The sequence below is a fragment of the Diceros bicornis genome, chromosome 10 (assembly GCF_020826845.1).
Source record: "Diceros bicornis minor isolate mBicDic1 chromosome 10, mDicBic1.mat.cur, whole genome shotgun sequence".
NCBI classification, from domain to species: Eukaryota; Metazoa; Chordata; class Mammalia; order Perissodactyla; family Rhinocerotidae; genus Diceros; species Diceros bicornis.
This window is the reverse complement of record NC_080749.1, coordinates 45,332,089-45,354,107: the sequence shown is the minus strand read 5'-3', so window position 1 is coordinate 45,354,107 and position 22,019 is coordinate 45,332,089. Positions and strand designations below refer to the sequence as shown.

Sequence of the window (22,019 nt, the reverse complement as noted above, 5' to 3'; positions counted from 1 at the left end):
CCTTTTCTTTTGCAAGACTTTCTTGACTTCATTGACCCTACAGTTTTACCTCTCTTGGCTTCTTATAAAGTGTAATGTAATTGTTCCTGGGCTTGGTTGCTACATCTCCTCCCAGGCAAACATGGTATTTTATTCACCTTTAATTCCTCATTCTTGTTTCAGTGCCTTGCATATACTGGCACTTCTTAAATATTTGTTGAATAAATGAAAAGCTAAATGGAAAAAAACAAAAAACATCTTGACCAAAGAGTTGAGGACTAACACAAACAAGTCATTGGGGGTTAAAAAAAAGTGACTGTCTTCTCTCACCAGAATTGGCTAGAAGGTAAATATGTGAAGCCTCTGCTGCTTTCTTCAAACCTGTTCTCTCTCCTAAGGTCACAGGTCAATGAGCATGGCAGATGTGGTGGCCTCTGAGAAGCTTCTGCTTTAGTTACACTCACCACCCAGAGTCTGAGCACAGAATCTGGGGGCAGGCTGCTTGTGACGATACTTTAGGTTGCAATCCCTGCATAGCTGAACAGCGTGAGCTGTAAGGTGCAGCGTCCTGTACCAGAGCAGTAACTTCATCGCCTGCAGCCTGAAAGCGTAAATGCTGGCCTGTAACCAGGAAAAGGTCAACTCCCATCACAATTGATAGAAAAGAAAACACCCTGCATTTTGTTTTAACCAGAGCTTCACAAAATTTAAAGTGTGTAAGATTCATCTGGGAAGCTTGTAAACCTGCATTCCCATGACAAATTGATTCTGTAGGTACAGGAAACTGTGCAGGAATCTGCAATTTAACTAGTGCTGGGAGATTCTAACACAGTGGCCCTTTGAAAATCATGGCTTTATATTAGCTACAGGGAAAAGTTTTGCGCTGATTACATGACAAAATCCTGAAAACTTACCCACATAAATAAAAATGATTAAAAAAATTTAACTTCTATGGCATTAATTAAATAATGTAGGAACTTTAATTCTTATTCTTTGCAAGATAGAGGCACATGGTATAGTAGTTCAGAGACTATGCTCTGGATTCTTACTGTACCATTGGATTACTGGGCATTTGGAGAAACATGCTTAAATGTTTTGCATCTTGATTTCCTCCTTTTTTAAAAATGGGCGTAATAAGGGGCCGGCCCGGTGGCGCAAGCGGTTGGGTGCGCGCGCTCCGCTGCGGCGGCCCGGGGTTCGCTGGTTCGGATCCCGGGCGCGCACCGACGCACTGCTTGGTAAGCCATGCTGTGGCGGCGTCCCATATAAAGTGGAGGAAGATGGGCACCGATGTTAGCCCAGGGCCGTCTTCCTCAGCAAAAAAAAAAAGAAAAAGAGGAGGATTGGTGAATGTTAGCTCAGGGCTGATCTCCTCACTAAAAAAAAAAAAAAAAAAAAAAAAAAAAATGGGCATAATAAAATCACTTACAGAGCTGCTGTTAGGATAAAATGAGATACTATGAAGCGCTTGGTACTATGTACTGCTCCCAGGGAAAGTTAAATAAACATTATCAGTTTTGGTGATGATATAACTTACAGTTTTGAAGAGTGGATAATATTTGGACAATAATAACTATAATCCAAAGGAGATAGGGAAAAAAGTAAAAAATTTCTAGATATGTATATTAAGACAAGAGCAATGGGTTGCACAAGGTATAAACAGTCCATTCCATAAGGCAGGTAAAGATAAAACCCTGTGGAAGGCCGGAAGATAGAAATAGTATATTCTGCTGTGGCGCAGAGCTCAGAGAAGGGATCATGGGTGGAGTGACATTTGATTTGGGCCTTCAAGAATCAGTAGCCTATGAACATATAGACAAGAGCATCCCCAACAGAGGAAACCTTGAGCAAGGTTTGGAAGCATTGAAGCACACCATGCGTATGGATGACACAGTGCTTCTATTTTCTTTGTCAGGGTAGTAGTGAGAAATAAAATTGAAATGTTACACGAATCTGAAAAAAATAGCAAATGAAGGCCTTTGCTTATTTGATGGCTTTTTCCACACGGGTGCATCTAACACGAACAGAGCAGCAGACACTTTTATTTCCAGCTTGAGAAGCAGTCCCAGAGGTGGTAACTGGGATGTCAATATTACTGCCTTTTCAAAATGTAATGAGTCAATTGGAGTCTAGAAAAGAGGTCTCTATTAGTCACAGATAAATATTCAACCAAGCCTGTCACATGAACCTAACAAGCGGGGAGGTTCGGCAGTATTGAACAGATACAGCCTTTTCATGCTGCTGTCCCAGGGTTTTTCTAAGGGGAACATTAAGAAAATGATGGTATTTAGAACCGAACGGAACTAACACCACAGCTTTTGGTAATGAATGCCACTGTGTAAACAACAACACTGGGGTTCGATCTGGGCTCTGGCATTAACCCCTCCTGTGGTTTGGGGTAGATCCTAACACACGAAGGCCACTCTGCTTGAAGGGCTGTGACTCCTGACTAAATTGAAAGGAAAATCATTATAGTGAAAATGTCTCAATATCTTGCATTAGGCCAGCAAAAGATGCTGCTATCAGCAAAGATATATTAAATGAATACATTGTTTTTAGACTTAAAAAATGTTATACATTTTCTTAATTCCAACAGTATGGAAGAAAATGAAAATGAGTTTTTTGAACTTTGCAAGAAGCAACAATATGTGAAATCTATATGTTAGCCATTCAACTGTCTTTTGAATATCAAGTTACTAGAGGATAGAGTCATATCTACAATAAATATTTTCTAATTGTATAATGTCTTTGTTTTTTTTTTCCTTCAGGGAAATTATATAACAAAAAAATAATTGTGGACCCAAGTTCAGATGTTGTAAATATATCACAGGGACTGTTGGTTATGTTTCTCTCTACATTAAAAACTCATATACTTGAAATATATGCACATATACATATACGTTTAAAACATATATGCTTAAAACATATATATATACATATACACATATGTGTTTAAAACAGTAAGACAAATGTTCATAGGATTCCCCTGAAAGGATCTTTATTAATATATGTTAATGTGATATGGGAAGAAAATCTTGCCCCATTCAGAATCCAGAATTACACGTGCTACATGTATACCAAAAAAGATGTTATTCAGGAGGCTTCATTGAATAGACAACTCTAGATGATTTCTACCTTATGATAGGAATGAGCTTGCCTCATGTGAAGTGTAGACCACATTATTGCTCCTGAAGGTAATATTAACATATCGAATACAAGGGACATTGTTTGTTGAATGACCTCCAGAATTCAATATGGCAACCTTTAGCCTGACAATTTTGCTGACCAATGTACTAGATAGCATTAATGGCTTTTCTGATGACACATCATTTATACTTTCAAAATATACACACCATTTATTGACAGCATCATCAGAATGACAATATACACAATACAATTTCACCATATAGGAGATACATAAAAAAGATACTCAAACTACTTACACAAAAATTACCACTAAAAGAAGAAGGTATTAGTAAGAGTCTGAAGAAGAATAATAACATGAACTTGGGGAAAAATGCAGAAGTAATTTCTATAAACAATTAACTCAATCTTTAGTATAAAAGAATGAGGGGGCAGCTGAGGAGCTCAGAAAGGAGAAACACAAAATGAGCTTCACTTAAATTACGTAATGAATTCTGTGATTTTGTTATTGCTAATGTTTATATATAAAAAACAGGCTTGTGGTATTAAGTAGCTGGGCCATCCACATACTAGAAATATTTTAAAAATTACCATTTATGTTCTAGAATATTAATGAATGAATAATTTATTTGAGAATATTTGATGTACAAAAGTGATTCCAAATTTTATCTTAATTGATAAAATATACTGCTTGTAGAAACATGTCTCTTTAAAATAAGTGTAGGAAAATCCCAACTTTTTTTTTTTAAGTAGTATCTACTTCTGGTCTGATAGCAAAACATCATGAATTTGGCTAGCTTTTCCCAGTGAATAAATTACGTCCTGAAGGCAAATTTGCATGCTTTGGGACTCTGACTGAACAAATTCATGTTATGTGGCTTGTTATTCCTCTTAGAATTTGTTCCTCAGAGCTTAAAGGCAGAACTAAAATGGTTATTTAGTAATCATGTACCACCATTTTATTTAGTATATGACATTTTATTGTTTTGTTCTGTATGTGTACATGTTCTATTTATCAAAAATATGTAGGCTATAGCGTGAAATAATTTACCATGGTCTAGAGCAATCCAGTTCAACAAAGATTTGCTATATACCTACTGTGTATCAAAAATTGTTTACTTGAATTTTGGTTGATATGTAGTATTCCAAAGTGTTAAGTGGAGAAATTAATGTGGATCTTGTGTAGGAGACAAATTTGAGGCAATTACCCCATTAGGAGGGTGATGCCATAGTCCAGGCTAGAAATGTACAAATTTTACTCATGTTGTGAGAGAGATGATGAAGAAAGAAGTAGAGAAGAGTTCAAGCAATATTAAAGATGTAAATTGCCTCCTTCTGATGATTAATTGTATGTAGGGGATGAAAACAACCAAGAGAAAGCAGAGTTTATTTTCTAAGATTTTTAGCATAGATTGGAATGGTAATGACATCACCAGGTATGACAGAGAATGCAGGAGAAGGTATTGATTGGAGGCAGGGGAATAGGATGAGGTAAGCTTCGGGTATATTAATTTGGAGCTTCTTCTAGGGATGCAGGTAGAACTTTCCAGCTGAGATATGAAAATCTGAAGATAAAGGAAATTTCAAGGCTGGATATAGAAATTTAGTCAGCATCAGTAAATGGTAGTACAGGGGATGAATCACATCAGAAGAGAATGGAAAGAAAGAATAAAAATAGTTTGATGGCAAAACCTTGTAAAGAACATCAATGGTTAAGTCACGGATAGAATGAAAAGGTATTATACAAGAAACTGAGTGAGAAAGGTCAGAAAGGTAGAAGGAGGACCAGTAATACGGTTTCACTGAAGCAAAGGAGTTTTATGAATAACTAAACGAAGTGTTCACTTAACAACGTCAGCTCCATCGGAGCAAGGCGCTTCCTGACTCGTTCACTGCTGAATCCCCAGCACGAGAGGCAATGTCTGGACTTTAACGGACACTCAAAAAGTGTTGTAAGAATGAATCAAGCAGTGGTATAAAAGGGACTGCAGAGGGTTATTCAGATAAATACTAAAAAATTTACCATTGATGAGGTAATTGAGGATACTGATGGAAGTAATTTTAATGAAATGATGAGAGCAGAAGTCAAACTATAAGAGAAGGTTAAGTATTACAAACACTGAGGAATGATTTCTCTTAAAAAAATTGTATATAAAGGAAAGTAAGAGGAAGGCAGTTCTTAAGATGAGAAAAACAGGGGCCAGCCTGTGGCGGTGATGTAGAGGTTAAGTTTGTGCGTTCTGCTTCGGTGGCCTGGGGTTCACTGGTTCGGATCCTAGGGGCGGACCTACTCACCGAGCGTCAAGCCATGGGGAGGCAGCATCCCACATAGAAGAGCTACAACTCTACAACTATGATACACACGATGTACTGGGGCTTTGGGGATAAAAAAGATAAAAGAGGAAGATTGGCAACAGATGTTAGCGCAAGGCCAATCTTTCTCAAAACAAACAAACAAAAGAGAAAAAGAAAAGCTTGAGAGAGAGAAGATTATCAAAAAGAAAAAGTCCTCTAAACCTCAGGACACAAAGAATTGGAGTCAAGTTATCCTAAGGTGGAGCACAGAAAGGAGAATTCCATCACCAGATTGTAATTTCTTGATAACAAAGACTGTATCTCACTGTACTGTCTTCTTACTGTAGGTTCTGACATAAAGTAGGTGCTCGAATTGGATATGCTTGCTGAATCAACTACAGCTAATCTAACTTCACTCCAAGATGAAACCTGTTTGCACTTAGTCCTGTCCTTCCCCTCTCTCCCCTCTTTCTCTCCTCCCAGCTTGGCAGCTGAGACAGGGATCTTAGGATCTGGGCCCACACTTGAAGAAAAAATGATTGGAAATGGTCAGAAAGGGTGTTAGCAATATCTGCAGATGGGGCTTAATTATGCTCTAGTCCTGAGAGTTCTGAGGAAATAGGATGAGACCATTGCTCCTTATTATGAAATTAATTCTCACTCATCTAGAGATCAGATTTGTTACACAGCACTTGAAATTTTTTATATGATTCAAAGGGTTTGAATCAGATACAAAAACTGTTTGATACTGGCAAAATACATATTTCAGAGCTATTTGTTAGCCCAAATAAAAGTTTGTTCCTGTCGATACAATTAAATTACTTTGATATGTTTGTCTGCATATTGGAAAATAATAATATTATCTTAAACCTAGAATTTGTTCTTCCTTCCTTCCTTCCTCCCTTCCCTCCCTTCCTTCCTTCCCTTCCTTCCTCCCTTCCCTCCCTTCCTTCCTTCCCTTCCTTCCTTCCTTCCCTTCCTTCCTTCCTTCCCTTCCTTCCTTCCTTCCTTCCCTCCCTCCTTCTCTCCCTCCTCCCTTCCTTCCTTCCTTCTTTCCTTCCTTCTCTTAGAATGGATATATGTGGAAGCTGGATGTTTTTGACTTAGGTGATTATACTTGTTTGTTTCATGTTTTTCTTTTACTTCTACACAGCTAGTTTACAGTGTTTGGATACATTCTTTAGTATTTGTAGTGCTTTGCCAAAATACTAGTTGTAGGTAGAATGTTATATAAGTTACTGCTGCTCTGCAGGCTGTGAGCATTTGGAGCTCTGTCATTGACAGTTGCAGATATTGGGAGCTATTTTATCTAGACTTTACAGGATGTCTCAGTAGATCTTTAATCTGATGTAATTGTGCCAAAATAACCTGGTGCCATGAATGTACAATATGTCTGTGCTAAAAACTCCCACAAAAATTTTGGATGAGTAACTGGGCAAAGTAACTGGGATCTGCTATTTTAAAAACAGAACTCATGTGATTGTGTTTGTTGTTTTAAAATGGCAAAGAGTATATTATCATTAAATATGCCCAATTGCTCAACATGCTCTGCATGAATATGTGTTATACCAGGTCTCCTATAGAAAGCATCAATTTCACATATAGCTGCAAGTGCTTGTTTATTTTTCTCCATGGTCATGACAGTAGAGGCCCCCTTGCATATGTAAAAGTTCATTTGCGATGGGAAACTACTTAAACTATCTCCTAAGACTATTTTAGACCCCTCCCCCACCCAGAAAAGGTCTGTGACAGAATCAGCTTTAGAAACAGCTATAAAGACTAAATAATTAGCTAGAAAGGGGTGGAAAAACATAAGACCTGACTTGCGTTAATGTTTCTCAAACATGTGTGTGCCTAAAAGTCACTTGGGAGGCTCATTAAAATTGCAATTTCATGGGCTCTGTCTCATACCTACTGAACAGGAATCTATGGGTGTGGAGGCTGAACTAAGGAATTTAATAACCACTCTTGAATGAATTTTATGTTGGTGGTCCTAGACACATTTTGTAGGTCCAGGCAAAGTTTTAAAACTTGCTGGGATTCAATACTAAATGTTCTTTTATCTTAGTTGGTTTTCATATTTTCTTTCAGCCTCTATTTATAGATGAAGGTGATGTGGGGTTATCAATAGACCATCGTGAATCTGGAAACCTAGAGAGAATGAAGGTCAAGAGAAGAGCAGGGACTGTGCCTCCCTCTCCTCTTTGGGCAGGACGTGGTAATAAGGTATCCCTACTGACAAAGCAAAGTAGCCTTTCGAGGCGACTGACCAGTGAAGTGAAGGGAATTAGGTCATTCCCTGAGCAGGTGAATTTCCTATCTGAATTATCCGGGGAACTGACCTCATTTTCTGCTTTTTCTTGTCGATGGAGACTTGGCCTAAATTTGCCCTCACTGCGTGCAAACCGAGTATGATAAGCGGTCAGACAGATCCAAATGGTCTAGAGTGTTCTTAAAATATTTGTGTTAGTCTTTCATTAGCGTCAGCATCATATTAAATTGCATTTTGATAACTCTTTAGATATTATGAAGGCTTTTTTGTAGGTTATGTGATTTTGAGCCTCAAAAATGTACGGGATAGGATTTTGGTCCTATGTGACTACTAAAGACTGTAAACCTAGAAAAATCTAACAGCTTGTTTGGCAATCAGAGACTGAAACCCAGGTTCCCTGACATATTGTTCAGTGACATATCTTTGATCATGCTTTGATTTTTCACATCTTAAAAAAAATTATTAACAAATCTTGCTACTTGTTAATATGAATCCTGAATCTATTAGGATATTTTAAGTTGCAAGTTACAGAAAATCTGCTCAGTCTGGCTTAAACAATAAAGATGATTTATCGACTCCTCAAAGCAAATGCTCCTGGAACTAATATTGCTTCAAGTGAGGCTTCATTTTGCAACTCGAATGAGGACCTGGTATCTTTCTCCCTGTCTCTTCACCCAACTTATCACTGTTGACTCTGATCTTCAGCATGATATTCCCTGTGGCCATAAAACAATGACCAGCAGCATCCGAAGCAAAGCTTTCATTCTCATCCAGCAGAAGAGAGGAGGCTTTTTGCTCTTCTTCCGACCAATGGCTGGATTAAAATCTCGTTGGCCTGATTTGAATCATATCCCCAGTACTGGGGGCAGAATGGATGGTACGGTTCTCAAGCTCACACTTGAAGGTAAGGTTCTCAAAAACCCGGTGTTAAGAGAAAAGGATGTTCATGGAGATCAGAATAATTCTACTTGTCAGAATTCTAGTTTCAAAGTCCTGATATCCTTTACTATTGGTTTTAAAAATATTTTCCTGGTCACCTGGAGGTTTGTGATAATGAAGTCAAGACACTGGGTAACAAACTAGTTCGACTAGTTTTATAGAAGAAAAATCCCACCATTTTCCTAATCTTGACCAGTATTCTGGCAAAACTTTACTTTTGGTAACAAAAGGAACGAAGATAGAGTATGTATGATTCAGTATAATCTCTTTTTTTCGTTAATATATAAAATAATATTAATATATAAAATATACAATAATTAATATATAATAATAAAATATACAGAGTATGTGCTGTGCCAGTAAGTCTTAAGTCACCGATCTTTGAGGACATGGTAGGCCATTTCTATGGCTTTATTCCAGCCCTGCTCTCCAAAGCCTTACTGGAATGAGGAAAGTTAGCCTCTTTGAAACAGCACTGGTCCTAATTACTAGATATACAACAAGAATACATCAGTGAAAGAAAAATATGCAAAAGAGAGGAATTTTCATAGTTCTCCCTTAGAAAACTCCTATGCCAGAAGAACTCTCTACTGTTTAGGAAGATTAGGTTATCTGGAGAGAAACCATTCCAATTTTAAGAGCAACATTACTTTACACAGAAAAAGTAAGCATTAAAGTGCTTCATTCAATGAACAAATATTTCTTAAGGAACAACGCTGTGTAAAGGATTTGTTTAAGCGTGCTGTTCAATTACTGCAAAGGATAGATTGTGTTTGTTGGTTTTTGTTTTGTTTGTTAAGCTTGTGGATCGACTAGTGTCTAATCCCAAGCTTTCCTTAGAATGATATTGATTTGTCTTCTGAAAATCACAGCTCCCTAATTCTCAGTTCATGTTGTTGGGACATATTAACTATACCTCAGTTCCAGCAATGAGCACATGACCAACCCCTTAGCCAAGAACAGAATTTTTTTCCCTGTCCACAGTAATTGGTTCAGAGATGTACCCAAGCCAGATCAATGGCAGTCATTTCAGGAAATTTTGTTGAAACTGTTAAGAAAGAGAAACCGGTATTACTTTTTACATGAACTACTGAGATACGGGCATCAAACTTCTGAGGGCCACCACCGGGAAGAGAATTGACTGAGGGGGAAGAAAACAAGATGGAAGAGAGCAGAATTGAGAGATGCAGATGGAGATCTAAACTTGATAATGTTTGAGTAGCTGTTATCATCAGCATCTGAAACTATACTACATAATCTTCAATTAGGTGAGCCAAAACATTCTCTTTTTTTGTGTGAGGAGATCAGCCCTGTGCTAACATCTGCCAATCCTCCTTTCTTTTTGCTGAGGAAGATTGGCCCTGGGCTAACATCCGTGCCCATCTTCCTCCACTTTATATGGGACGCCGCCATAGCATGGCTTGTCAAGCAGTGTGTCGGTATGCACGGGGGATCCGAACTGGCGAATCCCGGGGCGGCCGCAGCGGAGGGCACACATCCAACCGCCTGCGCCACCCGGCCGGCCCCAAAACATTCTCTTTTTTGTTTAAACCACTTTGATTCAAGTTTGTTACACAACTAAAGTATGGATTAACATAGTTGCCAATTCTAAGCAGGTTTATAAATGGAAATCCTTATTTTTAAACTAACAAAGAATTAAAGAATTGAAAAAAATATATAATGTAAAGAGAATGTAGCAAGTTATAGTGAATATTATGTTAAATAGAAACAGTTTGTATAGGTGATTGAAATTTTCTAAAAGGTAGACCCAATTTAATTGCAAAGTTTTTCAGTAGATACCATAGCCCTCCTTTATCACAAGTGGTCTGAGATTTCGTCCCCTTCACAGAAAGACTAATGCAGAAACAACATGTCTGCATATATAGATATGTTGTTTTTAAATAAAATGTGCCCAGTTCTCAGAGGAGGCTAATCCAGGGTCAGTGGATTCTAGAAAGAGATGACCTCAGGCACGCTTACAATTTAATTTTACCTTAAGAGGTTAAATAGAGAATTTGAAAGTTGTAGATTTTTGGTTTAGCGTGTTCATCTAGGTGACTTTCTGTTTGTGACATTTGGAATGTGCAAACCACGGAACAACTGAGTGTTTTGATAACTCCTGAAATAAATGGTATGGTAAGAAACCATAAGAAAGTGCCAAATTGTGCACTTTTAGTTTGGGTCCAAGTAGGGAAAAATCATTCTTTCTTTCTTATTGAGGTAAAATTTACACACTGCAAAATTAAAAAAAAACCCCAAAGTATATAGTTTGATGAACTGTGATAAAAATATACGCCACAGAAACCACCATACCAATAAAGGTACAAAAAAATTTCTAGTCACCCCAGAAAATACTCTGGTATAAGAATCCAGTCAACCAACATCCCCATAAACAATCACTGTCTGATTTTTTAATGACTGTAGACTATTTGCCTTTTTTTGAACATGATATTAATGTAATCATGGAGTATTTACTCTTTTGTGTCTGATTTCATTTGCTTAACATAACATTTTAGAGATTTACCTGTGTTGTTGAGTATATTAGCAGTTCATTTTTTAATCAAACTTTATTGATATGATTTACATAAAATTACTTTTAACAATTTTAAGAGTATAATTCAACGAGTTTTAACAAACGTATACAGTAATGTAACCATCACCCAAATCGTGATATAGAATATATCCATCACCTCAAACCTTTCCCACATGCCCCTTTATGGTCAACATCGCTCCCTACCATGACTCCTTGCCAAACACTGATCTGCTTTCTGTCACTACAGCTTTGCCTGTTCTAGAATTTTGTATAAATGGAGTTACAGATTGTGTAGTGTTTTGTGTCTGGCTTCTTTTACTTAGAATAATGCTTTTACAATTCATTCATTTTGACCTTTAGTAGTTTGCTGCTTTTCATTGCTAAATATTATTAATTGTATTTTATTATATGAATATACCATGGTTTGTTTGTCCATGGGCCAGTTGATGGATGTTTTAGGTTTCTTTCAGTTTGGAACTATTAGGAATAAGGTTGTTACAAACATTCAAGTACAAATCTTTTATGGAAAATTATTTTCATTTTTCTACTTACACAACTAGCTAGGATTTGTATTGCTAAACTGTATGGTAAAAGTATATTTAACTTTATAAGAAAAAAACAGGCCGTTTTCCAATGTAGCTGTGTCATTTTGTATTCCTGTTGGAGGAGGTTATCGAGAGGACATGACCTCTGGTTGACCTGAAAGCTGGACCAGGACAAATCAGAGGCTCCCATCCCCTCTTCTGTCCTTGGAATGTAGGTTCCGCCCACGATTACCACACTAAGGGCTGTTCCAAGAACATAGCCTTGAGAGAGTAAGGTGTTGAGACCATCTGGTCTGTATTTGTGACTGAATCCCGTTAAGGATTCTATACAAGCTTTTAAGTTTCTGACAAGTGGGCGCAGAGATCTACTCATCTTGTGGCCACCCAAGACAAGCCTGGTATGTAAGTTCCCTTGCTTATTAAACCTGCTACCTACCCAACTGGAGTGGTCTGCCTCTTTCTTCAGTCTAACCTTGCCCTCAGTGTACAGGGGCCAGTCTGTGAGCCAACAACTGGCAAGTCAGCCAGGAGACTGAAGAAATGGGTCTTGGGAAAGAGGCTTCTGGGGGGAAATCCCAAGTTGGCCATCAACGTCTATGTGGGGAGAGGTGCCCTGTATGTTAGATACCTGTGGACTGCCACATGAGAACAAGGACCCCTGAAAACACTAGCTGGTCTAAAGTGCTTGTTGGAGGAACTGCGCGTGGTGCCCTGCAGCAAAGAAGGGAAAGGAATGGCTGCCGCAGTGGGCTGGCCTCTACTACGGGCAGTTTGGCTGGCCCCCGATGCCCAACTAGAGGACAAAGTTTGAGTTAGGCAGTTGGAAGAAGAGCTGAGGTTAGAGAAGGACATGCAGTTGTCCATTACTCTGCTAGCTTCAGGGCTGGCAGACAAGGTGGGAGAGCAGTATAATAAGTTGGAGAAATTAGATTGCCATTTTGCAAAGCTAGGAGGGCACAAACTGCCACAGATTAAGGTCTGAGCACTTGTGACAAAGCCTGATTATGATGCTAAGTGGCAGAATCCCTGGGAAAGTGAGGAGAAGGAAGAGGAGAATGTTGTGGTGATTGACAGTGAAACAGGCGAAAGGCCCTGTGCCCACCAACCTCTAATACAAAGCAAAGCAAAAGCACAGCAACCACCACCCCAGCCAACAGGGCAGCCCTCAGTTCAGGAAACGTTCATGATGAGATTATACACCTGCTACACTTATTGATCTAACCGCCAAGTTCCAGCAAAGGCCAGGGAAACTATCCAGGCATGGTTAGTGCAACTACGGGATACAGAGTGGGGATGGGGGCTGGCGATGGCATTTCTCTGTCCGGGCAGGAGGGAGAGAAAAATGAACAACATTACCACACACCCTGCCCTCCAGCAGCATATGCGTGGTGCTCTGGGGGTTCAGGGAACCCACTCCCTTGTAGATTGGATTATTCTAGCCAGCAGGGAGGCTTGGCCAAATGAAGGGCATCTCTCTGGGCAAGTGAGACCCTGGAAATCTATAAAGGGGGTACAAGAAATTCTTGAGGAGTTGCGAATGAGACAGGCACTCTACATCCCTGTCTTTGAAGTCCCTGATCTGGCCACATTCACTGCAGGAATGAAAGCCAAGTTACTCCAGTCCAACCCCAGCACCTGATATGGGATGCTCATATTCATGCTGAGCCCAGTTGTGGGACAAGACGTTTACGATGTTGGGCAATCCATTGCTGATCTGGGGGAAACTGACAAATACCAGAAATGGGTATCAGTTGTGGGAAAGACCCAAGACAGAGAGGAAGCTTGGGAAACCAAAAGACTATCCCAATAGGCTGTACAGAGTCCAGTAAAAATAATCCAGGAGCAAATGGGGTCTGATCTCATTGCTGCCAGGACCTGACCTGAACAGATAGACTGGCAACCCAATGCGGTGTTGTTGGTCAGCCTATGGAAAGCCTTACAACCTGAACAACAGTTCAGACCTACCCCACTTGCCCTGCCATCCCTGATGCCCCACTGACTCCAGCAGAGGCCTCAGGGATACAGTCCTATTTGAGCTGGGTGCCTCCCACACCTGGATATAGGATACAGACCAAGACTGACTCCAGATGAGGGCCATTGGAGGTGATCAGAGGCCTCATGTTGAGCTTACTATTCACTGGTCCCCCAGAAGTAAACAAAAAGTGATGGCTCTGGTTGACACTGGAGCTGAATGTACTCTAATACATGTAACCCCCAGAAGTTTTCTGGACCCCTCAGCACCGTCCATGGTTACAGAGGGCAAACAGTTATGGCCTGGAAGTTCTCTTTGACACTGCAAATTGGATGTTTTTCCCCATGAGAATACAAGATTTTAGTCTCTCCAATACCACAGAACACATTGGGCGTTGATATCCAACAAGGTCAAAATCCAAACCTCTATTGGTGAATTCTGCCTCCCAGTTAGAGTAATCAAACCAGTGCTGAGGGGGAACCCCAATTGGGAACCAGTAAGCCTGTCGCCCCCACGAAAAGTAGTAACTGTCAAACAATATACATTGCCCTGGTGGGGGGATAAGGAAATAGGAGAAACTATCCAAGAACTGCACCGAATGGGTATTGTATGCCCTGCCTGTAGTGCTTTCAACAGCCTGGTATGGACAGTAAAAAAGCCAGATGGCTGATGGCAGATGACTGTGGACTATTGAGAATTGAACAAGGTGGTGCCCTCATCCATGTGGCTGTGCCCAACATGGCTACCATCTTAGATACCTTGGTCATGGTCCTGTGAGCGTACCACGCTGTACCAGCCTTAGCAAATGCTTTTCTCAGTACATCTCTAGCCACTGAGTCATAAGATCAATTTGCCTTCACATGGGAGGGGTAACAATGGACCTTTCAATACTCCCCCAAGGTTACCTGCACAGCCCCACCATGTGTCATGGGATGGTAGCCCAAGATGTGTCCCTCCTCTATCCCACATCAGTAAAATGGGCCCATTACACTGACGATATAATGTTAACCTGTGAAGACTTGCCTCTGCTGCAGGACACCCTGCAGACTTTACTGGAACATCTTTGAGCAAGAGGATGGGTAATGAACCCACAGAAAATTCAAGGTCCAAGCACCACCATAAAGTTTTTGGGAGTCATTTGGTTGAGTAAGATGGGTGTTGTTCTAGAAGTTGTAATTGATGAGATGCAAGCCTATCTAACCCCTAAAAACATGAAATATGTGCAAGCCTTTGCAGGGATTTTGGGATTTGGAAGGACTTTTATTCCTTACCTGGCACAGTGCCTCTGTCTCTTATACCACCTGAAAGGGCACATGTGGGAGTGGGGATCAGAGCAGCAAGCTGCCTTTAAGAAGGTTAAAATACTAGTGAAGCAGATTAAAGCTCTGGGCATCTCCCAAGCAGGGCTACCACTTGAGTTAGATGTTTCTGTGACTCCAGAAGATATGGGTTGAGAACTCTGGCAGAGACAACAAAGGGAAAGAGTACCCCTAGGATTTTGGCCGCAGCTCTGGAAGTGGGCAGAAATTCGATATACTCGTGTAGTGCTACAGTTCCTAGCACTGTACACAGCACTCCTCCAAGTAAAGCCTCTCACAAAGACACAGCATATCATGCTAAAAGTTCCCTTCCTATCAAGGGGTGGGTTGAGAATATGTTCCATCACCCAACCTCTGCCATGGCTCAAACTCCCACTTTGACTAAATGGCATACTTATTTGTAGCAGAGGAGCACTCTGTCCACCAGCCTACTGTCTCTAGAAATGTGGGTGCTACTAGGCCCTGCAGAATATGTAGATCCTCCAAATGCCCCCACCCCTATTCCTGTGGTGGCCTTTGTGGCCTGTGGAGTGGGAACAGGGGAAATTCCTGCTGATGCCTGGTATACAGACGGATCTAGTCAGGGCAATCTGTCCACACGGACTGTAGTTGCTACTCAGCCTAACACTGACACCATCTGCATGGAAACAGGAACAAACCTCAGCAGGCAGTGGGCTGAACTCAGAGAAGTTTGGCTGGTGATCACTCATGACCCTGGTTGTTAATCCTTTGCACAGATGATTGAGCTGTTCTAAAGGGATTAACCTTATGGCTTGGACAACCAGAAGCTGAGGGGTGGATGATCATAAATAAGCTTTGTGGGGTCAGGATATGTGCAAAGACATTTGGGTTCACCCGCAAGAGACTGAGACAGTCCTCACTGTCTTCTGTGTCGTAGCTCATAAGGCACTGATACGTTCTGGGAATCAGGAAGCTGATCCCCTAGCTCAGGTAGATCACTAGCAACTGACCCTTCAGTAGAGACAGCAGACTGGGTGCATAGAAAGAGCAGCCACCATAGCACCCAGGTGGGATGGCATATTGCCAAGGATGCTGGATTGCCTTTGAAATACAGTGACTTGGATAATCCAGCAAAAGCATGCCTTGTGTGTTCTAAACAATGCCCAAGGCAACTGGGGCCATCCACCAGAGTTCCCAACCAGTGAGGGATTAGCAAATTGATTATATTGGGCCCCTCCCTCTGATTGAGGGTTCTAAATATGCATTGGCTTGTGTGGACACTGCCTCTGGCCTAACCCAAGCTCTCCCCTGTCACCATGCAAACCAGGCTGCCACCGTTAGGGGATTAGAGAAGATGAGTACCATGTACAGATACCCCCATTGAATAGACAGTGAATAGGGGCCGCATTTCAAAGGTTATGATGTGCAAGACTAGACAAAAGTACCTGACATTGAGTGGAGGTTCTATCTCCCCTGTAACCTGCAAGTAGCAGTGTTGGTAGAAAGGAAGAATGGAATATTAAAGAAGCAGATTAAATCACTAACAGATAACCACCTTGGCCGGGTGAACTAAGGTACCATCCCAGGCTTCAATACATTTGAGTGATCAACCAGTAGAGCCTATTGCCCCGTATGCCAGACTGGGGACCCCCTCCGAGACACCCAATACCATAAAGGTATGGAAATCTCAGGAAACAGCCATTGCTCCAACTCTCACCATGGATCAATGGGCTGTAATGTGGAGAACACCAAGCCCCATCATGCCTGAGAAAGGCATTACTTACTGAAATTTGCAATGGGACATCCCACTGTGGTGGGTGAGTTACTTTACATTCCTGGGTGAGGGGGAACTACTAATCTCCAGTAAGATCCCGTTGTCCTATTGCAAGCTGGACCTGATGAAATACATTATACTTGAAATGAAACACGCAGCATTGAATGAGGGGAGCAGGTGGGAGGTCTGGTCTGACATATCTAGCCCTCGCCCATTTCCTCATGCGTGACAGTGCTCCCTCCCCAGGCCAGTGTGTATGGTATGCGCACCCAGGTCAAGTTCCTAAAGCTGCCAACCTCCCTCTCCTCAAGTCCAGGTGGGCACATTCTGTTTTCTACTAGTATGATCATTTGACCACCGTCTTTGTTCCTTCTATTAGCCTAAGGGATGTTAAAGCACACATAGAACCCCTTACTAAATTCACCCAGCAAGCCTTAAATGGTAGCCAGCAAAGCCTGTCTTTACTGAACACAGAAATGTCTTTAATGGGAAAAGCTGTCCTCCCAAATAGAATGGCCTTGGACGTTATTACTGCCTCACGAGGGGACACCTGTGCCATTATCCAAACAGAATGTTGTGTTCATACGTGATGAGTCTGCTAATGTATCATCTTTATTAAATCACATGAGGACACCAGTGAATGCCCTGAGTGATTTGACCCTCAGCCTAGGGGACATAAAAAATCACTGGTTCGAACCATGGGGCTTTGGTGGAAAAAAATTTTTACTTATTTTGAGAATCACTGTTTTAATCTGCATTTTCTCTTGCATGTGCCTATATTGTTGCTGTGGTATCTGCCTCCAATGCAGCCAGATAGCCGCCAAACAAGCCATCTCCATGCTAATGAGACCCCTTGCTGACCTGCTCAGGGCACATTGAGAAGGAAGGGGGTGAGATTATAAGGACCGGTAACGAGGGGTGGAGTGTTGGAGATGTCATTAAAAGTCCGTGACTACTGGTTGACCCTTGAGCTGGACCAGGACAAATCAGAGGCTTGTCCCCACCGACTCTGTCCTTGGAATGTAGGTTCTGCCCACCATCCCCACACTAGGAGCTGTTCCAAGGACATACCTTGAGAGAGTAAGGTGGTGTTGAGATCGTGTGGACTGTATATGTGACTGAACCCAATGAAGGCCTATACATAAACTTTTAAGATTCTAGCAGGCTGGTGAGGATATCTACTCGTCTTGTGGGCTGCCCAAGACAACCCTGGTATGTAAGTTCCCTTGCTTATTAAACCTGCTACCTACCAATCTGGAGTGGCCTGCCCATTTCTTCAGTCTCTCCTTGCACTCTGTGTACGGAGGCCAGTTTTTGAACCAACAATTCCCACCAGCAATATATGAGTTCCAGTTGCTTTACCTTGTCACCAATACTTGGTATTGCCATTTATGTGTGTGTGTAAGTGGTTTTTTGGTTTGTTTTGGCCATTTTAATAACCATGATGTGCTATTTAATGTTTTTAACTTGTATTTCTCCAATAACATGATGTTAAGCATTTTTTATGTGATTATTTGCTATTTGGACAACTTCTTTGGTAAAGTATCTGTTAAAAGATGTTGCCTATTTTTAAACAGCATATTTTAAAGAGCAAAATATTTTAATTTTGATGAAGTCCAATTTATCTTTTTTTTTTGGTTCATGATTTTGTATCCTATCTAAGAAATATTTGCCTAATCCAACTCTCTCCTACGTTTTTTTTCTACAAGTATATCTTTAGCTCCTTAGATTTAGATTTGTTATTCAATTTTATTCAAAATTTATAATGATGTAGGGCAAAATATGAGGTTTCTTTTTTAAATACGGTTATCCAATTATTGCAGTATGATTTGTTGAAAAGGCTATTGTATTAGTTTTCTATTGGTGTTGTAACAAATTATCAGAAACGTAGTAGCTTATAATAACACAAATATATTATCTTATAGTTCTCGAGGTCAGAAGTCCAAAATCAGTGTTGCTGGGCTAAAGTCAAGGTGTTGGCAATGCTGGTTCCTTCTGGAGGCTCTAGGGAGGAATTCTTTGCTTACATTTTCCAGATTCTAGAGGTCACCTGCATTCCTTGGCTTATGGCCACTTCCTCTGGCTTCAAAGCCAAGAGTGTAGCATTGTCCAATCTAGTTTATTGACTCTGCTTCCCTCATCACATTGCTTTCTCTCACTCTGAAGCTTCTGCCTCCAGCTTATAAAGACTTTTGTAATTACATTGTGTCCTCCTGGATAATTACATCGGGCCCACCCAGAAAATAAAGATCCTTAATTTAATAACATCAGCGATGTCCCTTTTGCATATGGTAACATCTTCACAGATTTAGAAGATTAAGGCGTGGACATCTTTGGGGAGGGACAATATTCAGCCTACTACAACTATCATTTCATCCATTAAGTTACTTTTGTTGAAAATCAATTGACCATATATGTATGCGTCTGTTTCTAGACTCTCTATGCTAATCCATTGATCTATATATCTACCCTTAAACCAACACCACTTTATCTTAATTACTATAGCCTTAGAGCGATTCTTGAATTCATGTAATGTAAGTCCTCCAACTCTTCTGCTTTTTCAAACATGTTTGGCTATTCTAGATCCTCTGCATTTATATACAAATTTTATTTATTTTAATCTTTTTTTTAATTTATTTTATTTTTGTGTGTGTGTGTGTGAGGAAGATCAGCCCTGAGCTAACATCCATGCTAATCCTCCTCTTTATTTTTGCTGAGGAAGACCGGCTCTGAGCTAACATCTATTGCTAATCCTCCTCCTTTTTTCCCCCAAAGCCCCAGTAGATAGTTGTATGTCGTAGTTGCACATCCTTCTAGTTGCTGTATGTGGGACACGGCTTCAGCATGGCCGGAGAAGCAGCGTGTTGGTGTGCGCCCGTGATCCGAACCTGGGCCGCCAGTAGCGGAGCGCATGCACTTAATTGCTAAGCCACAGGGCGGGCCTGTGCATATATATATAGATTTTAAAAACAGCTTTTCAATGTCTACATCAAAACTTGTATTTCAATTTGAGAATGAATGGCTGAACAACATTAGATTTTCTGGTCAACAAACATGAGAGATATATATGTAAATAAATATATAATAAAATACATATCTTTTATTTAGGTCTTCTATAATTCCCTAATCCGTTCTTTGTAATCTCTAGAATATAGGTCTGTCTTGCAACAAATTAAGTTTATCCCTTATGTATTTCATATATTTTTATGAATTTAAATGGTATTTGTTTTTACCTTTCAATTTCCAATTGTTTGTAGTAAGTATATAGAAATACAAGTAAATTTTTTACATGGACTTTGTATCTTACAACTTTGATAAATCAATTTATTAATTTTAGTAGTTTTTGTATACTCCTTAGAATTTTCTACACAGATAATCAGATTATCTTGAATAATGATAATTCAACTTCTTTCTTTCCAGTCTGGATGCTTTTTATTATTTTTCTTGACTTATTGCACAGGCTAGAATTTCCAGAATTATGCTTAATGAAAATAGTGAGAGTGAACATCATTGCCTTGTTCCCAATCTTAGGGTATTTCATTATGAAGCATGATGCTAAAAGAAGGTCTTATGCAAATTCCTTTATCAAGTTCAAGAAGTTCCCTTCTATTCTTGGTTTACTGAGAATTTTTATCACCAATTCATGTGGAATTTTTTTCATGTGCTTTTTTTTAATCTGCTGATATGATCATACCATTTCTTTTTTTTTTTTTTTTGGTCTGTTAAGGTGAAATACATTGGTTTTAAAATTCATCATGTATTCCTAGGATGAACTCAGCAGATCAAGATGTAGTATCCCTTTTATATGTTGATGCAGTCAATTTTCTAACATTTTGTAAAGGTTTTTTGTGTGTTGATGTTTATGAGGTATATCGTAGTTTTCTTTTCTTGTAATGTCTTTGTCCAATTTTGAAATCAATGTGATGATGGCCTTATAAAATGAATTGGGAAGTGCTCTCTTCTCTCTTACTTTCAGAAACAGCTAGTGTAAAAGTAGCATTATTTATTCCTTAAATGATGGATAAAATTCACCAGTGAATCCATCTAGGCCTGGAGTTTTCTTTCTTCCAAAGTTTTTAATTATGAATTCAGTTTCTTTCATAGATAAAAGGCTATTTAGGTGTTTTATATCTTCTTGATTTAGTTTTGGTAATTTATGTCTTTCAAAGAATTTGTCCATTTCATTTAAGTAGTCTAATTTACGGGCATGAAATTATTCATAAAATTCCTTTATTATCAGTTAATGTCTGTGGTAATGTATCTAATTTCATCCATGATATTGGTAATTTGTATTTTCTTTTTTTAAAATCAATTTATTTATCCATTTATTGTTTTTCAAAGAATTAGCTTTAGAATACATTGATTTTCTCTATTTTTTAAAATTTTCTACTTCATGTATATTTCATTGATCTACTTCATCATTTCATTGATTTCTACTTACATCATTTCCTTACTTCTACTTACCTTGGATTTACTTTGATATTTTTTCTAGTTTGTTAAGTTGAAACTTAAATCACTGCATTGAAACTCATCTTCTTTCATAAAATGATGATTTAATTTAATGCTATAAAATTCCCTGCAAACAATGCTTTAATTGTGTGCCTCATGTTTTGGTATTTGTTATTTTCCTTTTCATTCATTTCAAAATATTTTATAATTTGTCTTATGATTTCTTTTTTGACTATGGGTTTTTTCAAAGTTGTGTTAATTTCCAAATATTTGGGAACTTTCCAGATGTCTTTCTTTATTTTAAGTTTAATTCTGTTTTGTTCAGAGAACATATTTTGTATGCATTCAGTCCTCTTAAATTTATTTAGATTTTTTTATGGACCAGAATATGATCTATTTCGATGAATGTTCTGTGTACACTTTAAAAGAATGTTTTTCACCTAACATAGAATAAGGTGTTCTATAAATGCCAATTTGGCAAAGTTGATAGTGTTGTTCAGTTCACCTGTATCTTTATACTTGTTCTACCAATTTTTGAGAAAATGGTATTGGAATATACAACTGAGTTAATTACACATTAATCAAATTAATTGTTCAATTGTTACAAGGACTCACAGGTCTCAAACAGTTTTTACTCACAAAGTAACTTTATCATTGAAGGTCTCAAACCACTACCAGCCTGCCTGCAAGCAAAGCACCTTAGTACCAGGAAGCCCAAGGTCTATCACGGTGAAGGTCTTCTAGAAGTATGCTGATTTTATAGGCATAATCTACTGTGTGACCAGCCTTAGCTATTGGAGCCCCTATTACAACCGTTTACTGAAACCAGGTGCAAAT

The 22,019-nt window shown here is 39.4% G+C and overlaps 1 protein-coding gene across 1 annotated transcript in view; it reads left to right on the top strand.

Annotated features, from left to right (window-relative positions):
* KCNH7 (potassium voltage-gated channel subfamily H member 7) overlaps positions 1-22,019 on the top strand; it is a 781,612-nt gene that overhangs the window by 116,950 nt on the left and 642,643 nt on the right. Inside the window, exon 3 of the mRNA XM_058549109.1 lies at positions 17,543-17,623. The gene's annotated coding sequence lies outside the window, so the exon portion shown is untranslated. The remainder of the gene's footprint in view (positions 1-17,542; positions 17,624-22,019) is intronic.